A 24,000-nucleotide genomic window follows, 5' to 3' on the forward strand; every position below is an offset into this window, starting at 1 on the left:
TAGCTTTTTGTTTGGCGATGAGCGCAACAGCAAAGATGTCACGTTAATTTTCACGTTCTTTCGCGGTACGGGTGTTAGCCTGACTGCCTACTACCACTTTTTTATGTTCAACACACACTTCCAAACACACGGCCAACGCTTGGAACCCAGGATAATTTAAATATAAGTGCACACTGAACTCGTTACACAATTCTTCTTTTAGAATATCTTCATTTGCATAGATTTTTATACAGAATCCCCTTCCATGTAACTGCCATTATGTATTGTTTATGCGATTAAACTTACAAATAAACACTTACTATCGCAATGTTTATCTTCGCTAAGTGCTCAATTGGAGTAAGAAATGCATGTGATAATTGGAAGAGTAAAAATACTGACTGCACAATTTGATTGGATGGTTGTTTTGTTTTACAGCATATCAACCCTTTTCAGGTTATTTAATGCCGAATCTGGTGATTTTGAAGAACGATTTTTTAATATAGTATATTTGTTTTTTAAGTCGTATTCTATTTACCCCATAGTTGGGACCCTAACAGGTGCTACCACTCCGGGTCAGAGTGGACCTGGGAGCAATGGCAATTAAAGGGTGGCTTCACACTCCCTAAGTCCTGCAAGCTGGGGCCCTCACCATCGGATATAGTTTAAGGTCATATCCAGGACCGCACAATATTGAGAAATCATTAATAAATGTAAGCGGCGCTCCAGTGAGAAGCTTAACCTTTGTCTTTGCAGAAAACTAGAAACAAAAGAAAACGCACTGCCTCATAAAGGTTATCGCGTGAGATTTTCAACCGTTCCCATTCAGGTATTCAGCAGACAATAAAACTGACAACGGTTATCAGAAACCGTTCGCCGTGCAAAAGCCGATTAAATATCATTTTATCTTCCTAGTCTCGCATGGGCTATCCTTCAGAACGTGGGGGCTCAAAACGATGAAGTTAGATTTTTAGGAAGTGTTCGCATGGCGATAGGGTCAATTCAACTGACAATTTTTAAAGGCAATCGCTTCATATCAGGTATGAAACTATATTATATAGGTACTAATAAAGACAAAAGTTGAGAATCGCAACGTTATGAGATGCAAGATCGTCTTAGTCTTGTAAGATTCAAGGCTATGGTATTATGGGAACAAGTCAGTACAAGGAAAATACAGTAAGCCTTTGATTCTTTGAAAGACTCTTGGGTATATATATATATATACACTGCTGACCAAAATTTAAGACCACTTTAAAATCTTTAAAAAAAAATTAAAGGATAGATTTTACACTCTTCGGACTAAAGGTTACCAGTACTACAATCTAAAATGTTATGGAAACCAACAGCTACATTCCAAAGATTAATTTTCAAAATTTACATTTTTATTAAATTAGGCTTCTTAGACATGATTATTCTTTGAAAGACTCTTGGGTGTATATATATATATATATATATATATATATATATATATATATATATATATATATATATATATATACACTGCTGACCAAAATTTAAGACCACTTTAAAATCTTTAAAAAAAAGTTAAAGGATAGATTTTACACTCTTCGGACTTAAGGTTACCAGTACTACAATCTAAAAGGTTATGGAAACAAACAGCTACATTCCAAACATTTACTTTTAAAATTTACATTTTTATTAAATCATCTTACACATGATCAAAATTCTTAGACCACGAACAAAAATTCTATTAAACTGTACAAAAAGTGCATGAAAAATGTATGAACACATTCAACAATCAAAGTTAACAATGAGTTCTACCTATGAAGTGTGGAAAATATTTAAAGTTGCATGTTTTTGTCATGCCAATATCGCTGGAAGCTATCAAGATCATCTAAATTGATTGTTCTCATCAGAAAACAGCACTTTCTTCCACTTCTACACGCCCCAGGTTTGGTATTAACGACCAAATCTTAAGCGGTCCACTTTGTGACGTGGAAGCAATAGAGGAATTTGTTTACGTTTTTTTACCATGCTTTTTTCTTGTAAGTGTATTCTGATGGTTATTGGACTGCAATCAGCATCCGTGACCGCTTTAATTTAACTAGAAGAAAGTCCTCTGCGATTCATAACGACCCATCTGATTCTCCTACTCAAAGCAGGAGAAATAAGGGGGGGTGCAATCAAAGGATTTTGCTTTTCCATAATTCTCTTTAGAGAGTTGCAAATAAGAGTTTTACTGCGATTTACCTTAACTGCTATCGCCTCCGTAGCACACCTTTCTTATGGAATCCTAGTATTCGAGAGCGCTCAACTTCGATTAGTTTTCGTGAGACTGTTGGCAAACAGGCAAAAATCTGTTGAAACCTGACTATCATTTGTTTTCAATTTTTTCTCCACAGTAAACCTTTTTTTCTGGATAACGCATCCCACACTATAACATACAATATTCTCCGAAGCCCGTTGCGCAATAGATAAAAGTGGTAATTGATTATTAGTTGTCAGTGACAGTTATGCCAAAAGTTATAAGAACAGGTTTTAATCGATATTTTGTTAAGATTACAGATTTATAGATAAACAATCCTATGTTCAACAAAATGACCTTACACGAGGTCAGAGGGCACATGTGCTGAACTGTTGTGCAAGAAACATCCAAGACGAACAGAGTTAATAACCCAATTGTTTGCAACTCTCTCTGACTTATTCCACATAACTATGTAAGGTTTCACAGCAGCATTTAAACGGTATGTAGCTGTAGGGATTACATGGTCGATATGTATGGTATATAAGTCATTTCCAACTGTTAAACGAGCTCGTGCTCTGTATTTTTTACCTCGTCGTTTTGAACGTGCTCTCGAACGTGCGAAACGATCTCATTGTCTCCCACTTTAAAGCACACCAAAAACCAGAACCAAGGCCGGAAACTTTGTGGAGCTGTGATCTCGAGCGTTACATCGTATGCATTTTATAGGTGCTGGAAATTGCCCTGTTGACATAACTTAAATCGGTAGATAGCATAAGTTGTACAGCGGCGACCCTCCGATCTCGCTCGTTAACGTCATTTCACACATAATAACATACTTTTATCGCTCTTGGGGTGGGCACAGCTGGCTAATCAGTAGATGCCTTACGAGAAAAAGTAAAACGTTTTTCATCAAACGGAGATGAAATCATGTTGTCTTTTGTGATGAGATAATTCTATCGTCCAACCCTGTACTTGTTATCTCCTCGCATCAAGAAGCTGAAGCCTTTTCCTAGAGTGATTTCTATGAAAAATAAAACAAGTGGAGCATGCATGATTCCCCGTGGGTGAGCAATGAACGAGGCATAAAAAAATTCAGCATTCGTCTCCGCCTCATTTAGCTGTCCCCCCCCCGAATTCCCAGCAGACATCAAATCCTGGTGAAAATGAACGAACTGTGCAGTTTTAAGCCTTTACATATGTAACTTTGAGTTCTACACCATGCGAAAAAAGAAATGATTAAGTCCATTATTTGCCCCTCCCCCATTTAGCCCCCAAAGTCCCCAAAGCCTTAACATACATAAAGTTTAGTTTACAACCATGCAAAACTGCTAAATAGACATGCACAGAAAATTTTGGACAAATATGGTAAAACAGTCCCGAAAATAGAGTGTTTTTATTAACCTTCAAAAAAGACAAGTACAGACAAATAAAATTGTATAAAAATCAGTTAGTTACAACTTTGCAGAATGATCCATTACGTCAGTTTTAATGAGAACAAAAGTGACACTTGTAGCCATTTAAACTCGAAAGGCACCTCTAGAGGGGCAACTAGAGTTTTCCTAGGAAATCAGTTCTGTTACTTTCTTTTGTTCATATCATGTCCATGTTTGTGCAAAATTAAAAAATAAATTCAAAGGTGCAGTTATTGAGAAAAGTACGGAGAAACGAACGGACAGAAGGACAAGGGTGAATTTACAGGCCGACCCTAATTTTGCCGGGAGCCTTATAAATAAACAGAATTAATATCACATCGTTAAAGATGATTGTTCTAAAATTGTACGAAACGACGTGTCGATATAATTCGATATTGGAAAAATCAACATTTAGCTGTGTCACGCCTTCTATTGAGCAATTGCCATCAAATAATCATTCAATGGATTTTTATACAAATTAGAATACGAATTTTAATGATGACATTTTCTTGCTGATATATCTTGATTTTAATCTTCGTCAAATCACATAAACGTAGTAAAAGAACGGCCCTTTCACTGAATTTAATTCATCTTTAAGTTTACTGCCTCATTGAACGTTAATCACGCATGTAACCTCCGATAAAAGATGCCCTTATTTTAAACCTTCTTTTTCACACACACACACACAAACATACACACACACATACACACCCTTTAAGAGTTATCGAACTTTAGTTTTCTCTAACATGTACTTTAAATTAATTTAGGTGGTTTATATCATTTGTTGTGTTATTATTTAACTTAACATGTTGTTTAATTAAATATTTTGGTAATTTTTTGCTATCAAAATTTCCGTTGTACAGAATGAAGCAAAACAGCTTGCTTATTAAGAATATCAATTTAAACACAACAAATGCAGGTATATATGTAATTCTTTGAACTGCAACTAGTAAAATATTACATTTTTTACTAGTTTTATATATCAGTGAGGTGGCTCTATACACTGAGTTAATAGAACTGAAGTTCCGATCAACTTTCTCCATGATATTGATTGTAATGTTGGCGATAGCTCGACGAATTTTGTTTTTAAGGTGAGGTAAGGTGGTAGGACGATCGTTGTAAACAATTGATTTCAGATACTACGATACAAAATAGTCATATGGTGATAAATTTAGGGGCGTTGCTGGCCAATACAGATCGCCTTTAAAACAGTTCAGGAATCCTGGAAAGATATGCCGCAAAACAGTCATTGACGCGGTACTCTGTGTGCCATGGCATCGTCCTGCTGGAACAACACATTTTCCACACCCATCCGGTTCAGTGTATGCAGTAAAAACTCATTGATCGTATTGACATCATGGGCAGATTGCACTGGTACTATTTGTTCGTTTTGGGTTCATGGGCTAATTATTCCAACTCGAGATAGTGTATGTCAAACAGTTACACGTAGTTCTCTTGAGCTTTCAGGACTTCAATAGTGCATGTTTTGCTTATTTACAGATCACGAAAGATGGGTGTGATACTCATCACTGAAAAAAACAAAAACAAATAAGTGTGTCGTATATCAAGCGCAAAGGCGCCCCATCTGCATTTAAATGTGGCAATAAAATCACGTGGACTAACTCCCTGTACCCTAACTAATTTGTAGGGATGAATTTACAATTGTTCATGAAGGAGTCGTCTCAGATAAAGAGCAGACAACCCAAGATCAGATCCGTGTTTGCAGGCAGCCCATCGGGGAGATCTAAAAACAGATTGTCTTGCCGAGTCAATGTTTTGGGATGACCTTGCTGTTCGTAGGAAAACACGTTTCTTTTTCTTTACATCCCCAGTTTACCTGAAGTTGTTTACCCATGAAACAATCGACTACCGGCTAGAAACATGACCACAGTGACTATATTGAAATATCTACGGAATGCAGCTTGCATTTCGACGATTAAATGACCGCTTGAAAAGAAATCCTCAACAGTAAAAGCGTATTCAAACTTCGTCTGTTCCATGATACTCACTAAGGTCCTTGAAAAAAAATATAGAAACACATTAAAAACCAAATTTGAGCTTCCAACCTCTCAAATAGGTTAATTTTATACCATCCTTTCAGGAATGGCCTCCCTTATGTAAGGCTTGAAACCGACGGTATCAATGTTTGTCTGACCTTCTGTACAGTTTTAAATAAATAAATCTAAAGCTCTTATATTGAATTTTTCTTTGCAATCGACGTGTAATAAATGCCTTAACGAATCTTGTTTTCCCGACTGCTGGAAAACCGCCTCTGTGGTACCAGTCTTCAAGAATTCTGGTGAAAGAACTGACCCACTAAATTATCGCCCCATTAGCCTCCTCCCGCTTTTCGTCAAAAATATTAGAGTCCTTAGTTAATCAAGCCCTAGTCCAGCACCTAACAGCTGCTAAACTCCTGACTGACAAACAATATGGATTCAGGCAAGCCCGTTCAACAGCAGATATCTTAACTGTAGTTTCTGAACGTATATACCGTTCATTGGATAAAACAGGGGAGGGTAGAGCGGTGGCCCTTGATATATATAAGGCTTTCGACAGGGTATGGCACGATGGTCTTCTAAGGAAAATTAGATCATATGGAATCACTGGAAGAATTCATAATGTAATTAAATCCTTCTTAAGTAATAGAAAAATTAAAGTTGTCCTCGACGGACGTACATCCAAACAATATGACATAAATGCAGGAGTGCCTCAGGGGTCTATCCTTTGACCTCTATTATTCGTGATATTCATAAATGACCTCCCTGATAATATTGTTTCGGAGATGGGTATATTTGCCGATGACACCACTCTCTATAACAGCTATGAGGGGAAAACAAATGAACAGATATCCAAGGAAATGGCAGAAACACTAGAGGATGACCTCCAATCCATAGTGGAATGGAGAAAAAATGGTTGGTCACAATGCTGGTAAGACTAAGCTTGTTTCCTTCAATAACTACAAGAAACCTTCTCTACCACCAATTGCAATGGCCAAGAACACATTGCCTGAAAGTATGAACTGGAATAGATACATTGAGAGCATTGCCAAGGCTGCTGCAAGGAAGGTTGGCTCCCTCTACCGTGCTAGAAAACTACTTACGCCTGACAGTATCCTATACCTCTATAAGGCAACCATTCGCTCATGTATGGAGTACTGTTGTCACATCTGGACTGGTGCCTCTGCTGCTTGTCTCTCGCTCCTGGACAGGGTTCAAAAAAGAGTCGCCAACCTGATAGGTCCTGAACTGTCATCTAGGCTTAAACCTCTGTCCCATCGACGAGATGTTGCATCCCTCTGACTGTTCTACAAATACTTTAATGGTGAATGCTCTGACGAACTGCAAACACTTGTACCTCCCCGACGTAACTACCCCCGACAAACCCGACAAGCTACTAAGTCTCATCCCTTTACAGTGGAGATCCCTAGGTGCAAGAAAGCCTTTTACTCCAATAGTTTCTTCCCCACAACTGCGGGTCTTTGGAACTCCCTTCCGGGATTCTGCTTTCCCAACTGCAATGATATGCAGAAGTTCAAGTGTAATGTTAACAAACATCTTTCTACTCTTCTCCCTTCATAATGACCCCGCTAATTAAGTCCCTAATAGTAGCCCCCTGCTTCAAAGTTGCACTGTTCCTTGCTTGGGGTGAAAATTGAATTAAAATATATATATATATATATATATATATATATATATATATATATATATATATATATATATGGTTCTGTAAAAATATATTTTTCTTATTATATATAAATGCTTATATAAGAAGTTCAATGTGATTACAGAGCACTATATAGAATAAATGGTCAAAATTTATATTCCAAATTCATGATGTTGGCACTCTTATGAATTAAAATTTAATTCCTTTTGAGGGATTGATTGTTGCTATTTCTTCTGATGCGTTAAAGGCATAATAGATTCACTTATTGATATAATTATTAAGTGATTGTTTTTTCGTTACGAAACAGATACTGTCAAGAATTGTATAAATCAACTGATTTAAAGGAATACACTATAAGAGTGTCAACATCATGAATTTGAATTATAAATGTTTGCCATTTATTTATCATATATATATATATATATATATATATATATATATATATATATATATATAAAGAGCATAAATACTTCTCTAATCTTTTGTGAAACATAAAATAGACATATAATTCATATGTGTCGATGGTGCAAAGAAGTCGTGATCGATCACATTTGAAAAAAACCTACAAAATGTACAGGCCTTTTAACTCTTATCGATAATGCGTCTTCACATTTCAATTTTCGTGGATGATACAAATTTAAATCGATATAAAACAGGAATATAACTTGCGGATGTATTCTCGTGTAATAATACGAAGAGTGTGAACGCCCCTCAAAATTCAAGTGTCTTCAACTTTAATAAGTTAGCGTGTATCTATTTTTATGTAAACACTCTCACACAAACATACTTCCCCCATATATATATATATATATATATATATATATATATATATATATATATATATATATATATATATATATATATATATATAAGTGAAAGTGGTTGTCTGTCTCTATGTGTACATTTTCTTTCCCAAATAACTCTTTCAATTTCCGGTCTACGGTTTGTGGTTAAAGTACCTCATGCACCGTGCGGCTTGTGTTAGGAAAGAAAAAAAAGAGAAAATAAAAATGGCCGCTCCCTGGTATTTATGGACTGAAAATCACGTGATGTGACGAGAGGGGGAGGGGGTATGCAAATGAGATGTGGTTGGGTTTTTTTTATAAAAGAGCCGCCTTCTTTATTTTGAGCGTCAGTGTGTAAAGTGCAGAGAGAAGAGAACAGTTGGATTTGAGTTTGAGACTTTTGATCTGAGGTTGAGTTCAAATTTAACGCCACATTCTTAAGATTTGACACAAGGAGTATTGAGAATTGAAAAATCTTTTAAATCGGTTTTTAGTTAGAAATGTGGATGTTAGGGCGTACAAGTTCAACGATTTGACCGGTGAGACCTCTACAAAACTCCTCCGCCAATTTTGGGGCTGAACACTTGAAATTTTAGTTATATGATATGGATTTGACGTGATAAATTGATTTGAGCCCAAAACAATAAATGTTAAGCGGTCAAAATTGGTGTCAAAATTTTTAAAAGATTATATATATATATATATATATATGTGTGTGTGTGTGTGTGTGTGTGTTTATAAAACAATAATCTGCGAACACGTGTTTAGCAGCACTGCCGCTCTCAGCGTAGCTTGACTGTTATAAGATTCGAACCTGAGACCATATATGCTATAGTCTAGTTCGTTTAACCAACAAATGTATGGATCGATATGTTGCCTTAAAAAATATTACGACATTTTCAATCCTCACTCAACGAATACACACGACTAAAAATATTATTTCTAGGTGCACTCTTTGCTAATCACCCGGTATAATACGATTAGCATAATCTGGAAGTGGAGCAATCCAGCATAAACTGTCGTCTTCCTCACTTTTATATTGGCGTGGTAGCTAACAAAACGTACCTACTGACTCGCATCGGTCGCAGTTGATACGGTCATTTAAATATTGTAAACCTTATTTGTATTATCATTGATTATAATATTTTCTAAACTTTTCTGGCATAAAATATATTTCATAATCAAAACAAACATTTGTGCAGCTGTTACTTAGAAATTGGGCGTAGTCAATTTTTTTTCTAAAAAATATTTGTCGTTTGAGATTTGTAAATACATTTTACACATAGCCTTGTTTAAACATACCGTACATCAATTAGTAAGTAAATACGCGAGGTACTCCATGCGTGTAAAAAGACTCCAAATATTGAGTTACTCTTTGTTTACTCCTTTTGAACCTTCAAAAGCGTATCGAAACTTGAACGTAAGAGGTTGCTGTTTGGGACCATGTGTGCACGGGATTTGTGGGTAGTTGAGCAGCATATTATAGTCAGACTTCAACATGTGGTGTGACATGACATATGAACATAAAACAGACAACTGAAAGAAAGCATTTAAATTATAAATATTCGTATACTAGCAGTTTAACCCGACTTTGCTCTGGCTCTATGTAGAGTTCATAATTGCATGTGCATATATATATATATATATTAATCTATATTAAAAAGTTTTCACTCCGGTCCAGGTAACCTACATCTTAAAATGCAAGTGTTTAGACCCGAAATTGATGGAGGCGTTTGGTAAAGTCTGCAAAGGTTAACTCCTCCAAATCTGACCTCTGGCAAACAAATTTTCGCCCCAAAACTGATTAAATATCTTACTGTATGTTGCAATACACTTTATGTAAAATGTAAAATGTTTAGACCAAAAATTGGGTGGATATGTAGCTAGATACCGCAACGGTAAAATCTTTTGAATTTTGACACCTTGGCAGGCAAATTCTCTAGCAAAAACCGATTAAACAGCTTGCCGAATATACCTTATGTAAAATATCAAATGTTTGGACCGAGAGGTCATTTTTTTTTTAAATTGACATCAATTTGGACCCCTTAACAGTTATTGTTATGGGTTCAAATAAAATCAAAATGCTTGATACAGGTACAAGTAACTTGCATCGAAAATTTCAAGTGTTTAGCCCCAAAATTGGCGGAGGAGTTTGGTAGATTTTTCAAAGTTAAAATCGTTGAACTTTAACCTGTTGGCAGAAAAATTTCTGGCCGAAAACCGATTACTAAGATTTTTTTCAAACCTCAATACCCCTTCTGTCAAGTATCAAGTTCGTAGGCTAAAAATTTGCAGAGTAATTTGGGTGGGGAATGTACCCACACAGACAGACACACATAAAAAATTTAACTTTTATAGATATATAGATTGAAAGAGTGCCCAACTTAAAAGTAGCACAGAAAATGTAAGTTGAGTGGAGGAACATTATTTTACTGCTTAAATTGCATGTAGTGTTGTAACAGGTGCTGGGAGTCCTCCCCGTTGAAATCTATGCTTTTTAGGGCAAGTTTAACAACGTTTGCAGATACTACCTGTATATCTTCTCTGATGAGTATCCTGATTGCATTATTAATGTCCTCATTTAGTTTGTCTAGATTGTGATGATTATTTGCATAACTGCCTTGTTTTAAGGTAACCCAAAGATAAAAATCACACGATGACAAATCCGGGGAACGTGATGGCGATGATTCTTCGCTTATTGTTCTCTCTTCCGAAAACATGTTAGGAACTCCTGTCAGGGGGTTGTGAGGCGTGCGCCATGTAGCGCCAGCTTCGTGGAAAAATAATTCCATGTTGTCTTGTGGTGTCTATTAGTCATTAAGATAAAGATTAAGAGAGATCGCGCTACTTTAAAGGGGGGAGCTATCTTGTATTTAAGGTTAAATAATATTTTACGTATACATCAGACAACCTGGACTTATTTTTTTTTAACCGGGATAGTCAATTGTTGCTGATGATTTCCGGAGATAACTCTCTTTTTTTCTTTTTTTTTTACAAAGGAGACAGCACTTATGAAGGCCCAGGGGTCACTCGAGGACAAAGTTTAATACGCATATAGTGGTCAATGGGACAATGTCGTAATAATTGTTAGTAGACATTTAGTAAAATGGTTTATTAAGGGGAAGGTTTCATCAAGAACTTGCTTACGTTGGATTTGACGACGACCATATTATAGCCAGTCGGTGAGCAGGCAATTGGAATAGAGTTCAACAGGTGTGCAGTTCTAAGAAAGAAACTGTTCATAGAATCTACGTTTAAGTGGGGAAAATTAATGATAGTGTTTTGATCGAGACGAATGTTTCTCGTGAAAGTTTGGCGAGGGAGAGGCATAGATTTGAGCCTAGATGAGCACTTGCCATGAAAATAAAGACAAGCAACATATCTCCTGTGATAAGGAAGTTGGAGGTAAGAGCAAAGTGGCCGCTTACTAGGCTACGAAGTCTAGTTTGAGCTCTGTCAAGACAGGATAAGTCTTTCTAACAGCGCCTACCGAGATGTGGCAACAGTACTCCATCATTGGATGTTAGCGGCTCTAATTATTAGGTAGAGAATTGCATTAGCAATGAGATATATACTATTTTCTAGAAAATAAAACAAACAAAAACAAAAGTACGCCCTACAAACTCAACAATTAATATGAATTCAGAACATCTACCATCACACGGTTATATTTAATTGTCTTATTTTTCCTATCAATGTGTGAAATAATCTAAAACGTAACTAGATATACGAGGACTTAAAAAGTAAACTTAGTTGCATGTTTTATTTCATACGTCAGTTCACTTCACTATTTGGGTATCCTACATGGCTAACAATCCTCTTCTGGCAATCACCTATTAAAACACATATATGCAGAGCGATCCAGAAGTATGTAAGTAGGGGCTCTATTAGGGCTAATAAAAACACTCCACCTTTGGGACTATGTTACCATGTTTGCCCAAAATTTTATGTGTATGTCTATTTAGTAGTTGTGCATGGTGCTGAACTCAAATTTTAATATGTTAAGGCCTTGGGGACTTTTGGGGATAAATGAGGGAATGCAAATGATGGACTAAGTCATTTTTTATGTTGCATTCTGCAGAGCTCAAATTTAGGCCTAAAAATGAACCGTTTGTTCATTTTAACCGGGATTAGACATCCCCTGGGGACTTTTGGAGCTCAATGGGGAGGGTTTCAAATGTTGAACTCAGTATTCTTTTATCCCTCTTTCACTCTGCACTCACGGGGGGGGGCGTGCAGGCTTCACTTGTTATTCAAGAAATCGGTGAAATCACCCATTTTTAATCAAATCTCTTGGCAGCATCCACAGGGTGTTATCAATAAAAGGCTTCTCCGCCTCCCGCAGTGATTAATTCACAATACATCGTAGTCTAAATTGCTCTGACCTTTTATAATGGCTGAATTAGAAATTAGTTTGCAAAATAAAGTATCGTGGGTCAATTGTGCTCTAAACAGAAACATTCATTTCGAACGTGCTTCTCTTTTATCAAAGAACCTAATGTGGATCTTATCTTCTGGGCTTTTTTGTTCGGGACGTGATAAAATGTCTCGACTGCATTTTGTGAAGTGAGGTATTATTACAGTGTGAATGAACGTTTGTCAAAATCGAACTTCATAATTGAATCAGGTTTGTTCTGTTAGCAATTTCTGATACTGATCCAAGGCATTTCGCTATGAAAAGAAACTTACGTAAGAGCATTCCCAAATATCAACTACATTTGAGTGAAATTTTAAAAACTGGCCCAGCCATTTCGCAGTCAATAAGGGAAGGATCTCTCTCTATCTATCTCTCTCTCTCTCTCTCTTACACACGCACACACAATGACAGCGTGCCTTATATGTATATGGTAATTAAGCTATATAAGTGTTGTATATCCTGTATAGCTACATGTATATATATATATATATATATATATTAATTTAAACCTTGCAATATATATATATACATATGTATATATATACAAACACACGCATATACACACACACATAATTATATATATATATATATATATATATATGGTCATTAGGCTATATTGAATATACAACACTTATTACCAAGCTGTAATATGTATTTAACACTGTCGAAGGAAGTACGTCAAATAGGTACATAAAATTTTATATAGATATATGTGTTTTCTATATATAATAAAAACGTCGCAGTTTCCCCCCTCTGGACACAAAATAGCGCAGGTTTATAAGAATAGATGGCACATACAAATTCATTATCTACACTATTAGCCAATATGTTATGTAACTATAGAACATTTCAAACATAATTATTCATAATCTTTAAACCCTACATTTACTCCTAGAATGACATCATACTCATCACAAGCATCTACAGATGAAGAAGTTCCCAATTTTCCCCTAACCCCCAAGTTTTCACCTACTGTACCCCTCATACACCGCGTATTTTTACTCACTGGGTACTTTTATTGAGAACCTATCTTTCATTACTGATCCTTAAACTCATAGACATTGCATTCACCTTCTATTCTTTCTCCACACAAAATGCGAACGCCTCCCCAGACATGTGTCTTTATTCTGATTGGCTGATAATTTATATTGTCCTATTCCGAAATGAAACTAATCCCGGTATTTAACAAACACTCTGCCATACTAAAACTGATTGTCCTAGCTTACGGCTACATAAATACGATTACATTTTAGCAAATTCAAAGCATTTAAAAATACTTTACAACCCTAACATATACTCCACGTTTCCTTTATTTTATGTTTTTTTTTTTAGGTAAATGGGTTGATTACTTATAAATGTACTATACGGTGTTTGCTTATTTTCGCGTTGCGCTAAATGCGGATAACATTCCGCGTGTTTTTTTTTCTTTATTTCTCTAAGTGTTTCTTATTATCTAATTCCAACAGTTTTATTTGTCATTATTTTCCTTTTTTTATTTGTGTTTCTTTCATATTATCCAAATGAAACGAAAATTAAGTGTTTTTTTCTTTTCTTGATATTCGGAGTAATTTACAATTGTTAACTTTTCTTTTTCTTTTTATTTTATTTTGTTACGCTGATAAGTGAAATATTTACACCAACTATAGGAGAAAGGGGAGGGCGTCAGTATTTAGAAATGTACCACACGGCGTTTCCGTATTTTCGCCTCGCGCTAAATACGGATAACTTTATGTGTGTTTTCTCCATTTCTCTTAATTTCTTTTTTTATCGAATTCAAAGAGTTTTATTTGTTTCACCCCCGCCTTTTATTTGTTTGTCTTTTATCGAAATGAAAAGAAAAACCTGTTTTGTTTTCTTTTTTGTTTTCTTTTGGATTTATATACATTTGTTTACTTTTTGTTTTAATTCCTTTATTTTTTGTGTGCGTGTTACAGTGATTGCAGTAATTAACAAAAAAATAATAATTATAGATAAATACACGGAGGAAGTTTCGTTTCATTTCCATGTTTTCGTGCTTAAATATAGTTCTTGTTCTTAATAAAATATTGAGACAAATAATTTTTCGTCGCGAAGGACGGTAAGTAACCAATCAGCGGTACCATAGCTTCAACAGCTAAATGGATGTTTTTTTTTTCAAACCGGTTTGCCTACTGCGTTTTATTGTTTTTGTTCTTTTTCCTCTCGCTGCTATTTCATTTTTTACTTTTTTATTTATTTTTTTTTTTACCACTGGGGGTTGCTCAATATCCTTACTACACACCCTTTATTGATATTCCGATAGTCGTTCTTACCATGAGGAGTTGAGGGTTTTCTATTCCGAAAGCCGTTCATAGCATTGGGCTGGGGGTGGGCAGCAACAACAACAATCGTATTTAAATTTCTTACGCTGGAGGGGGGCACGCTTCCACCGAGCAACACCGGTTAGCGGGTACGGCTAATAAATAATAATCCTAGTACAACGACTTCGAAAGCTACAACTAATTTTACTACTACTACTACTACTACTACTACTACTACTATTACAACTACTACTACTAATGATAATAACAATGGAGAAGAACAAACAAGAATAAAGCGAAGATACTTGAGAGAGAGAGAGAGAGAGAGAGAGAGAGAGAGAGTAATAGTGAAAATATATACCGGTCCGTTTTAATTAAAGAATGGTGTATTATTATGAATAACATATTTTTTTTAACTTAATAGAAATAAATCTGTGAATTCAATGCGTTAACGAATGTTCGCCAAGCATTAGGAAATTAGTGATGCCCCCAAAAAACAACATCTCAAAGTGGATGTGAATTTTGCTTATATATACAATTCACAAAGAAATTGCAATTTAAATATCGATTAAGCGGACGTTGAAATTAATAGAACACATTTATTTAATACAAACAGCGATTGGAATGTCGATTTTCGTTCCTAATCGTTTACAAATCAAATCGATTGCTTCTGATGCCAGACCGATAGCCATCATAGAACCTCAACGTTAGTCCTCGTGTTTATAATAAAAAAGAATCTGCTCAAAACTAATATATATATATATATATATATATATATATATATATATATATATATATATATATATATATATATATATATATATTAGGCACCGCCAAAACTGGGGGGGGCAGGTCGGTACTTTTTGACGGACCGTCTTTTTAAAAATCTACCAAAAATCAGTTAATTATCCGATCAATACGAAATTTTCAGCAATTATTAAGAGAAGAATGAACTTTATAACGGTGTACTTATTTTTCAAAAACGATATTTATATATATATATTTTTTGCTTACAAAACCCCCCTTGTTTTGAAGTGGGAAAAATATGCTTAAAATAATCATCTGAAACTGAACAAAACATATTGTGTTGTGGTAGGGGACAGAATTATAGATTTAAAAAAATTGTTTGCATACCTTATTTTGACGTCTGAACATCAGCACTTCGATTGTGTTTAATTATCCCGCTTTTGAGTTTTGAAGTGTGAAATTCGGTGAATATGTTAAGTAAAATAATTAATTTAAGTTAAGCAAAACGAAAAAAAATTGTTTAAATGTTTATACGAACAAAGCCATTTTAAAATCTTGGATAAATAAATTAACAATGTTTTTTTAGCGAGCCGAATAATGCATTATCATTATTAAATATGGCATGCTTTGAAGAATCGATACCAAAAAAAAAAACAATTCGATAAATATTGTGCCCTTTGTGTTAAAAATAGCATCATTTTTTTCGATCCCGTTTGAAAACGTTTGCCGCCTTTCGACTACGGTGGACCAAACGCGCTGAAATAATTTATTTTTTTATTCTGCTTTAAATTGCCCCCCCCCATTTTGGGGAGCCTGGTCCCACACACACACACATTAAAAACCAAACTCATACAAATGGTCACCCATCTGGTACTGGCCAGCTTCAGCTTAATAATACATTGAAATTTTCGTCACTGAAAAATAAGTTTTTTCGCCTGTTTGGTCTTCCATAGTTTGTTTCTTATCAAACGCAGACGTAAACAGTGTCGATCTAGACTCAAGATTGACGCGAAATAACTGGTTACATATATGAATAAGTGGAATTATTTGAAATCCAGGTACTTATATTATAATATTTTTGCATATTCTCTTAGAAAATCATCCTAAATCTTAGTTAGACAATACATAAATAAATTATTTCAAAAAACCTTCTTTTTTTTTTAAATATATATGTACGTTTTTTGTGCAAGACAAAAAATGTCAATTGTTAACTTTTTGGGAAAATTTAACATTTAAAATTTAATTAAAAATAGTAGAACATTTTTACATTACTCTGTTTTCTATATGATAAGATTCAGGGTTTTATCTTTCTGGAAAAAAAAGTTACTCAGAAATAATGGATTTTAATAAATGTAATTTCGTTTTAAAAAACAACAACAACTTGATTTTGCGGCCATTTTTGGCGGTGCCTAATTTATATATATATATATATACTGCGTGTCAAATTATTAAAGAGATAACATTTTTTTACCAGTTTCAGAAACTTACTGGTAGTTTCGTATCAAATTTCTGAAACGTTGTCAATGCTGAGCTGCGCGTACTGTGGAATTTTCGAACTGTTCAGCGCAATGTAAACAATTTGGCATCGTAATTGCTCAATCCACGGTATTTGAGGTGTGTTAAATTAATAACAAGGCAGTTTGTTTTGTCAATAAAATGGGTCGTAAATGTGGTTTGAGTTGTTCTGAAAAGCGCACCATTACAGAACATCTAGCAAAAGGTAAAACTACCATCGAAATATCGAAAATGATAAGAAGGTACCATCAAACTGTGAAGAACTCTGTCAAGACCCCTACAAAGGTACGTAAGAGAGCTGATAAAGGTAAATCTAGAGTTAATTCACGCGGTTCTCTACCCCAAATTAAACGTGAAGTTCTTAAGAATCCTGTCCAGACAAGTCGAGAAGTCTTTGACTAAGCCGGATTGAAGAATGTCTCAAAAAGTACTCGATGTCACCTTCTGAAATAAATGGAACAGTCTGTTAAGCCTGTGATAAAGCCTTCATTAAAGCAACATCACATACAAAACTAATTGAAATGGGCAGAGGACAACATGAAAACGGAGTTTTCCAAAGTTTTGCTCACGGATAAAGTGCGTGCCACTCTTGATTGCCCGGATAGCTTGAGCAAGGGATGGGTCTTATATGAACAACATCGTCATCAGCGTATAAAGCGACAAGGTAGTGGTGGGAAAATGATTTGGGCTGGGATTATCGGCGGTATTTTGTTGGCCTATAGAGAGTCCCGAAGGTGTAAAAATTGTATCAGAGCTTTTCTGAAGGAGCACTGTGCACCATTGCTGAAGACAGCACGGTTTACGTTCAGAAGAACTATTATTTTTATGCAGTATAATACTCCCACGCATGCAGCAAACAAAACAAAGAGTGTTTGCAACATCTGGGCTACGGAAGATGGAGTGGCCTGTGAATTCACTTGATTTGAATCCAACTGAGAACCTTTGGAGAATAATGAAGCGACATCTATGCAAGTAGACGCGAATTTAAGAGTAAAGATGCTCTTCAAGAGGTACCGCCAGTTGTGGGATGCTATCCAAGGGGTATCAGGAAGAATAATTGTTGACGAAATCAAAAATCTGACCATTCTGTGGGGCAAGCTCTTTTACAAGTCATTCATAAAAAAGATTGCATATCCCCTACCAATTCTGTCAACGTAAAATTACTATATAGTAATTGTGTTCTAAGCATTTATTCTTGTTCATTTAATGTTTAAATTATTTCAATAAACAAGGTGTTGGTATATTGTATTTTTCTCAAGATCCTTGATAACTTGACACACTGAAATCAACAGATATTTCTGTCTTCTCTCATAGTTTCACAAATACTGCTTTAAATACTTTCATTTTCTGACTGGAGTAGCTGAATAGTATTGTAAGCACTTTCTCAAAGTTCCATGGATTTTTATCCACTCGATTTTTAAATATTTAAAAAATTTAAACTCGGTAATAATTTGATACAGTAAATATATACATATATATATATATATATATATATATATATATATATATATTAGAATGACAAAAATTTAAAATAATGACGAAGAAATGGACCATAATCGGATGTTTAATCAACTAAACTACGAATAAAATAAAAGGGGAAATTTGAAAAAAAAAACACGGAAAACTATAGATATTAAATATACAATTGGGTGAAATAAATTAGGCGATTAAAAGAATCACAAAATATAATAAAACCTGGAGCTTTTTTCCCCAGACAACTTTTCAAGGATAAATCACTGAAAGAAGGAAAAGAAACCATTCCATTTTTTTCTTTTATTTTTTTTGTAGAAATACAAAAACTAGCATGTGAAAGGGAGAGAAACAAACAAAAAAAACAACACTTAAATGAAATGTGTCCTCCAACACAGTTCCAATTGTAACCGAAGCATTCTCTGTTTGCATAAAGTAGGTGGGGGGAAACTGATGGCAAGCGACTCGAACACACACAAGGGGGACTTAGTTCGTTCTCTGTGCAAAACAGAATACACCTCGGAAAGAATGTAGAATCACAGTCCCTTTTATCTGCTAAGTGTTGTCCAATAGTTGATTTTATGAATTGGGACCCCGCGGAAGTAAGCTGATTATCCCAGATAGTATGAGGCACATGCTGGCCGATTCTAACCTTAAGACGCTAGCCGTCTTGCATATATAGACGGCACCACACCGACATTGAAATTTGTAAACAATATTGCTTGACTTAAAGACAGGCAATACACCCTTGCGAAAAGAGGGAAAGGTGCACTTTGTAGAAAAAAGTCATTTCGAGGGATAAAGCACCTGAGTTAGAAGTGACAAGAGAGGAAGCCTTATCCCAATACGTGGGCCATTCAGATTCAATTAAAGAAAAATTGATGTATACCGGAAGTCTAGATGGACTTTACTAGATTTTACGTTGGGATTATTTTGCACCAACAACCAGGAAACTAATTATTAGAAACTTAACCCATTGGCCACTTGCCATTTGCTCTCCTTCTTATATCGGTTCTGAAATTGATAATATAAAAAGGATTTTTATTATGAAGAGATAAAAGCCTATATTGGTCAACAACGTAATCAACAAGAAAGTAGAATACTATTCTCAGCTACCTAAAGCTGTTCCATCTAAACTTCCGTTATACCTCAAGTTGCCTTGGGTTGAATCTGAAGGTCAACATATTGGGGATAGGATTTCCTCTCTTGTCATATATATATATATATATATATATATATATATATATATATATATATATATATATATATATATAAAATATAGATAGATAGATAATTTATATATATGTATATATATAGATCGATATCGATAATATATATATATATATATATATTCACACCCCCCCACCCACCCCACATATATATATATCGTTCTATATATATATATATATATATATATATATATATATATATATATAGATAGATAGATAGATAGATAGATAGATAGATAGATATAAAAGTGTATTTATTTGTTTATTGCGGACTATTATCCTATTCTTTCTTAGTTATTTCTCGACGTTTTGGCCAACTATTCCTCTGGCCTTCGTCATAGTTGTCTGAAGATAGCTGTTTCAGACCTACCAATGCTGGCCAGAGGCTTACTTGGCCAAAATCGTGGTGAGACCACAACTATTGATGGCAGGGTGTTCACAATGTCTGGTTACATTATGTAGCCAGACTTTGTGGAAGTATCCTGTACATTATGTAGCCAGACTTTGTGGAAGCATCCTGTACATTATGTAGCCAGACTTTGTGGAAGCATCCTGTACATTATGTAGCCAGACTTTGTGGGCACCCTGTATATATATATATATATATATATATATATATATATATATATATACATGTGTATATATACACGTGTGTATGTGTGTGTGCGTGTGAGCGTGTGTGTGTGTGTGTGTGTGTGTGTGTATACAGGGTGCCCACAAAGTCTGGCTACATAATGTTCAGGATGCTTCCACAAAGTTTGGCTACATAATGTAGCCAGACTTTGTGAACACTCTGCCATCAATAATTGTTGTGGTCTCACCACGATTTTGGCCAATTAAGCCTCTGGCCAGCATTGGTAGGACTGAAACAGCTATCTTCAGACATCACCCTGTACATATATATATATATATATATATATATATATATATATATATAGAGAGAGAGAGAGAGAGAGACAGACAGACAGACAGACAGACAGACAGACAGAGACAGAGAGAAAGAGAGAGAGAAGGAGAGAGAGAAATAGAGAGATAGATAAAATATTGAATATATATATATATATATATATATATATATATATATATATATATATATATATATGTGTGTATATATATAGAGAGAGAGGGAGAGAGGGAGAGAGGGAGAGAGAGAAAGAAAGTGAGAGACATTAAAAAATTGAAAATATATATTAATTTTGCAAAAAAGTAATTAAAATTCGACCTAGATATTTAAAGTTAATCATCAACATTTAAGATACGACTAATTATATCACTAGAGTCGAGTATTTGCTCCGATTTTCATTTGAACTCAATTGGGTTTTAGTGGTGTGCCGATTTTTATTTTTTTATTAAATCGAATAAACATTGATTAATTTTTTCTATTTGAATATGAGTACTAGTTGCAAATTTAAAAGAAGTTTACGTATGTATTAACTCCTCTTGTGTGGTCTGAATTCAAATCGCCTTTTCTCCGGAAGCGGTTCTGCGCAACTTATAATGAGTAAGCCATTTTTCTTTTTAACTTTTATGCATTTCAAAGATTCGTATTTCTTTTTCTCACTAGTTATCTTTTTCGACTCAAAAAAAAGTTGTGTTTTTCTAAGGAATAGAAACTTGGTTCTGCGTAGATTTTGCTGAATGTATGCTTCTTTCTCGGCGGATTAGTTATTGAACATTCTGTTCGATTGTAAAAAAGAATTTCCGTATCCTCAAAGGTTTTCGAAGTCCTCCTCAGGGGAGTGATAAAAATGATATACTCCTTCCAATTGTTGAACCCATACAAAAAATAACAATACTTATTCAAGCTCAATACGAAGCGGCTAGCACGCTTAAATGCTTTTAAGTATTTTAACATATTTTAATCGATTTTAATCATTACCTTCATTTTATTATTTTTATCATTTGCCTGAGAACGAGTTATGGGGGTCGAAAACGACGCAAATACGACAAATGTATTTTCCACTCGAACAGAACGTGCGGAAATTACGTCCGTCTAAAATAAAAAAATGGAGTGTAAGATAAACAAACAAAAGTTGTCCCTGTTCTTCAATGAAACGTGCATAATATGTATATATATGTATATATATATGTATTTATGTATATATATAAATGTATGTATGTAAATATATATATATATATATATATATATATATATATATATTATGCACGTTTCACTCTGTATATTCTATGTCTGCAGACTCGAAATTGGATATACAGGGTATTGAGATTTGGGAAAATCTTTGTAATCCGTTTTGGGTCAGAAATTAGGCTGTAAAGGGGTCAAAGTTCAACGATTTGATGTTTGAGAACTCTATCAAACTACTGTTTTTAACCAAACTACAATTTTGGGTATAAACAATTGAATTTTTGGATATAGGTTCCTTGCACATGGATCTAACTTAATAACTTGATCGAGTCCAAAACAATCAAGGTTAAGGAGTAATAATAGGGGTAAAATTAAAAAAATGCCGCTATTTTTTTTGCTCAACATACACGTCAAACCACCCGGGCAACGCCGGCGTGGAATCCTAGATAATATATATATATATATATATATATACATATATATATATATATATAGATATATATATATATATATATATATATATATACATAAATACGTATAAATATAAATATATAAATATATTTACATATATATATATATTATATACGTAAATACGTATAAATATAAATATATATATTTATATATATATATACATATATATATATTATATACATCAATACGTATAAATATAAATATATATATATTTATATATTATATATATATATATATATTAGCATTACATAGGTTTTTTGATCCATGCATTTTGAGAGCGACAAGACGAACATATATATATATATATATATATATATATATATATATATATATATATATATATGTATAAAGAGAGATTGGTGATAGAGAGAGAGAGAGAGAGAGAGAGAGAGAGAGAGAGAGAACGAGATGTATGCATACAAATAATTCCGTCGTCAAAAGAGGCGAATTATAGAATCGATTTTCCATTTACATATATAAATAGTCATAAGTTAGGAGGTATTCATTTCATTAATCGATACATTTGAAATCGATAGATTAACGGGATAAGGAAACAATAGAAATGGTCATCTGCATATTTAATTTTCACGGAAAAAAATTACTTTGATGAATTGCAAGTTTTTGATACGTCATGAGCACCCTTTCACGCACACGGCGATCTTTAGATTGCCCGGAAATTCATTTTGATTTTGCCTTGTTTTTGAATTGTTGTATTAACTTCTTTTTAAAAATTTCGTATTTTACTTCAGATTACTATTAATCTTTTGGGTTTTTTCCGTTAATTATAATACAATCGTTGTTAATTTGTTTTATTTTAATTATTTTGAGTTGTATTCGAAATATTATTGTATGAATTGTAATTAAAGATTTTACTGATTGGTACCCATGGTCGTATTGGTTCTCATATTATTAAATGACGTAAAACTTTCACATATTGTTTTTGGTTTTATTTTGGGCACCTGAATTTATCTATATTTTCAATGCTAAAGCACGGCAACTATACAGGTTTGCATAAAAATATACGAAACACGAATATATATATATATATATATATATATATATATATGTGTGTGTATATATATATATATGTGTATATATATATATATATATTTATATATATGTATAACCGAGTTATGTGTTCATCAACGTATCGTCTTTATTTCGAGTCTCGGGTTGCTTCTATTTATTTATATAGCCCCTAACAATTTCGTTGCAGTGTTTACAGATCCGTTTCTTTATGCAGAAACAAACGGTTATTATTATTTCAATACCTTCGCTTTTTGTGCATATATAATGATAATAGAAGATATTCTTTGCATAAGAAGAAAATGGATGGGAACATAATGCTGTGAAAAGCAAAACATTCACTCAACAGCGTGCGGTTGTTCCGGCAGCCGTATTTGTTCATGTTGACAATATTTTTATTCTAACTTTAATGATCGTATACACATTTGAAATTTAAATGAACCCGACATATCCGAAGAAGGGCGTTTTCCCGAAATATTATCTTACGCAGGATATGCGTTAAACGGCAATAATAGCAAGTGAGATGGTAATTATAAGTATAAAAAAACGGAAGGAAGGAATTTATGCGGTTTACTCTGCATCTTTATATATTCACTTCTCACTATGTTCAAGCAAACAACGTTCAGATATATTTTTTTTTATTTTCAGTGTAGGCCATGATGTTTTTCAAATACTCGATAATAACCTATGAAAGCCAGGATGAATCTGACTGTAA

The 24,000-nt window shown here is 34.1% G+C and overlaps 1 protein-coding gene across 16 annotated transcripts in view; it reads right to left on the reverse strand.

The window, feature by feature from the left end:
* The window catches only part of LOC145263650 (5-hydroxytryptamine receptor-like), a 1,538,699-nt gene that overhangs the window by 798,731 nt on the left and 715,968 nt on the right, over positions 1–24,000 (reverse strand). The window lies entirely within an intron of this gene.

Source organism: Euprymna scolopes, chromosome 39, assembly GCF_053919585.1.
Source record: "Euprymna scolopes isolate OS-2025 chromosome 39, ASM5391958v1, whole genome shotgun sequence".
In the NCBI taxonomy this organism is placed as follows: domain Eukaryota; kingdom Metazoa; phylum Mollusca; class Cephalopoda; order Sepiida; family Sepiolidae; genus Euprymna; species Euprymna scolopes.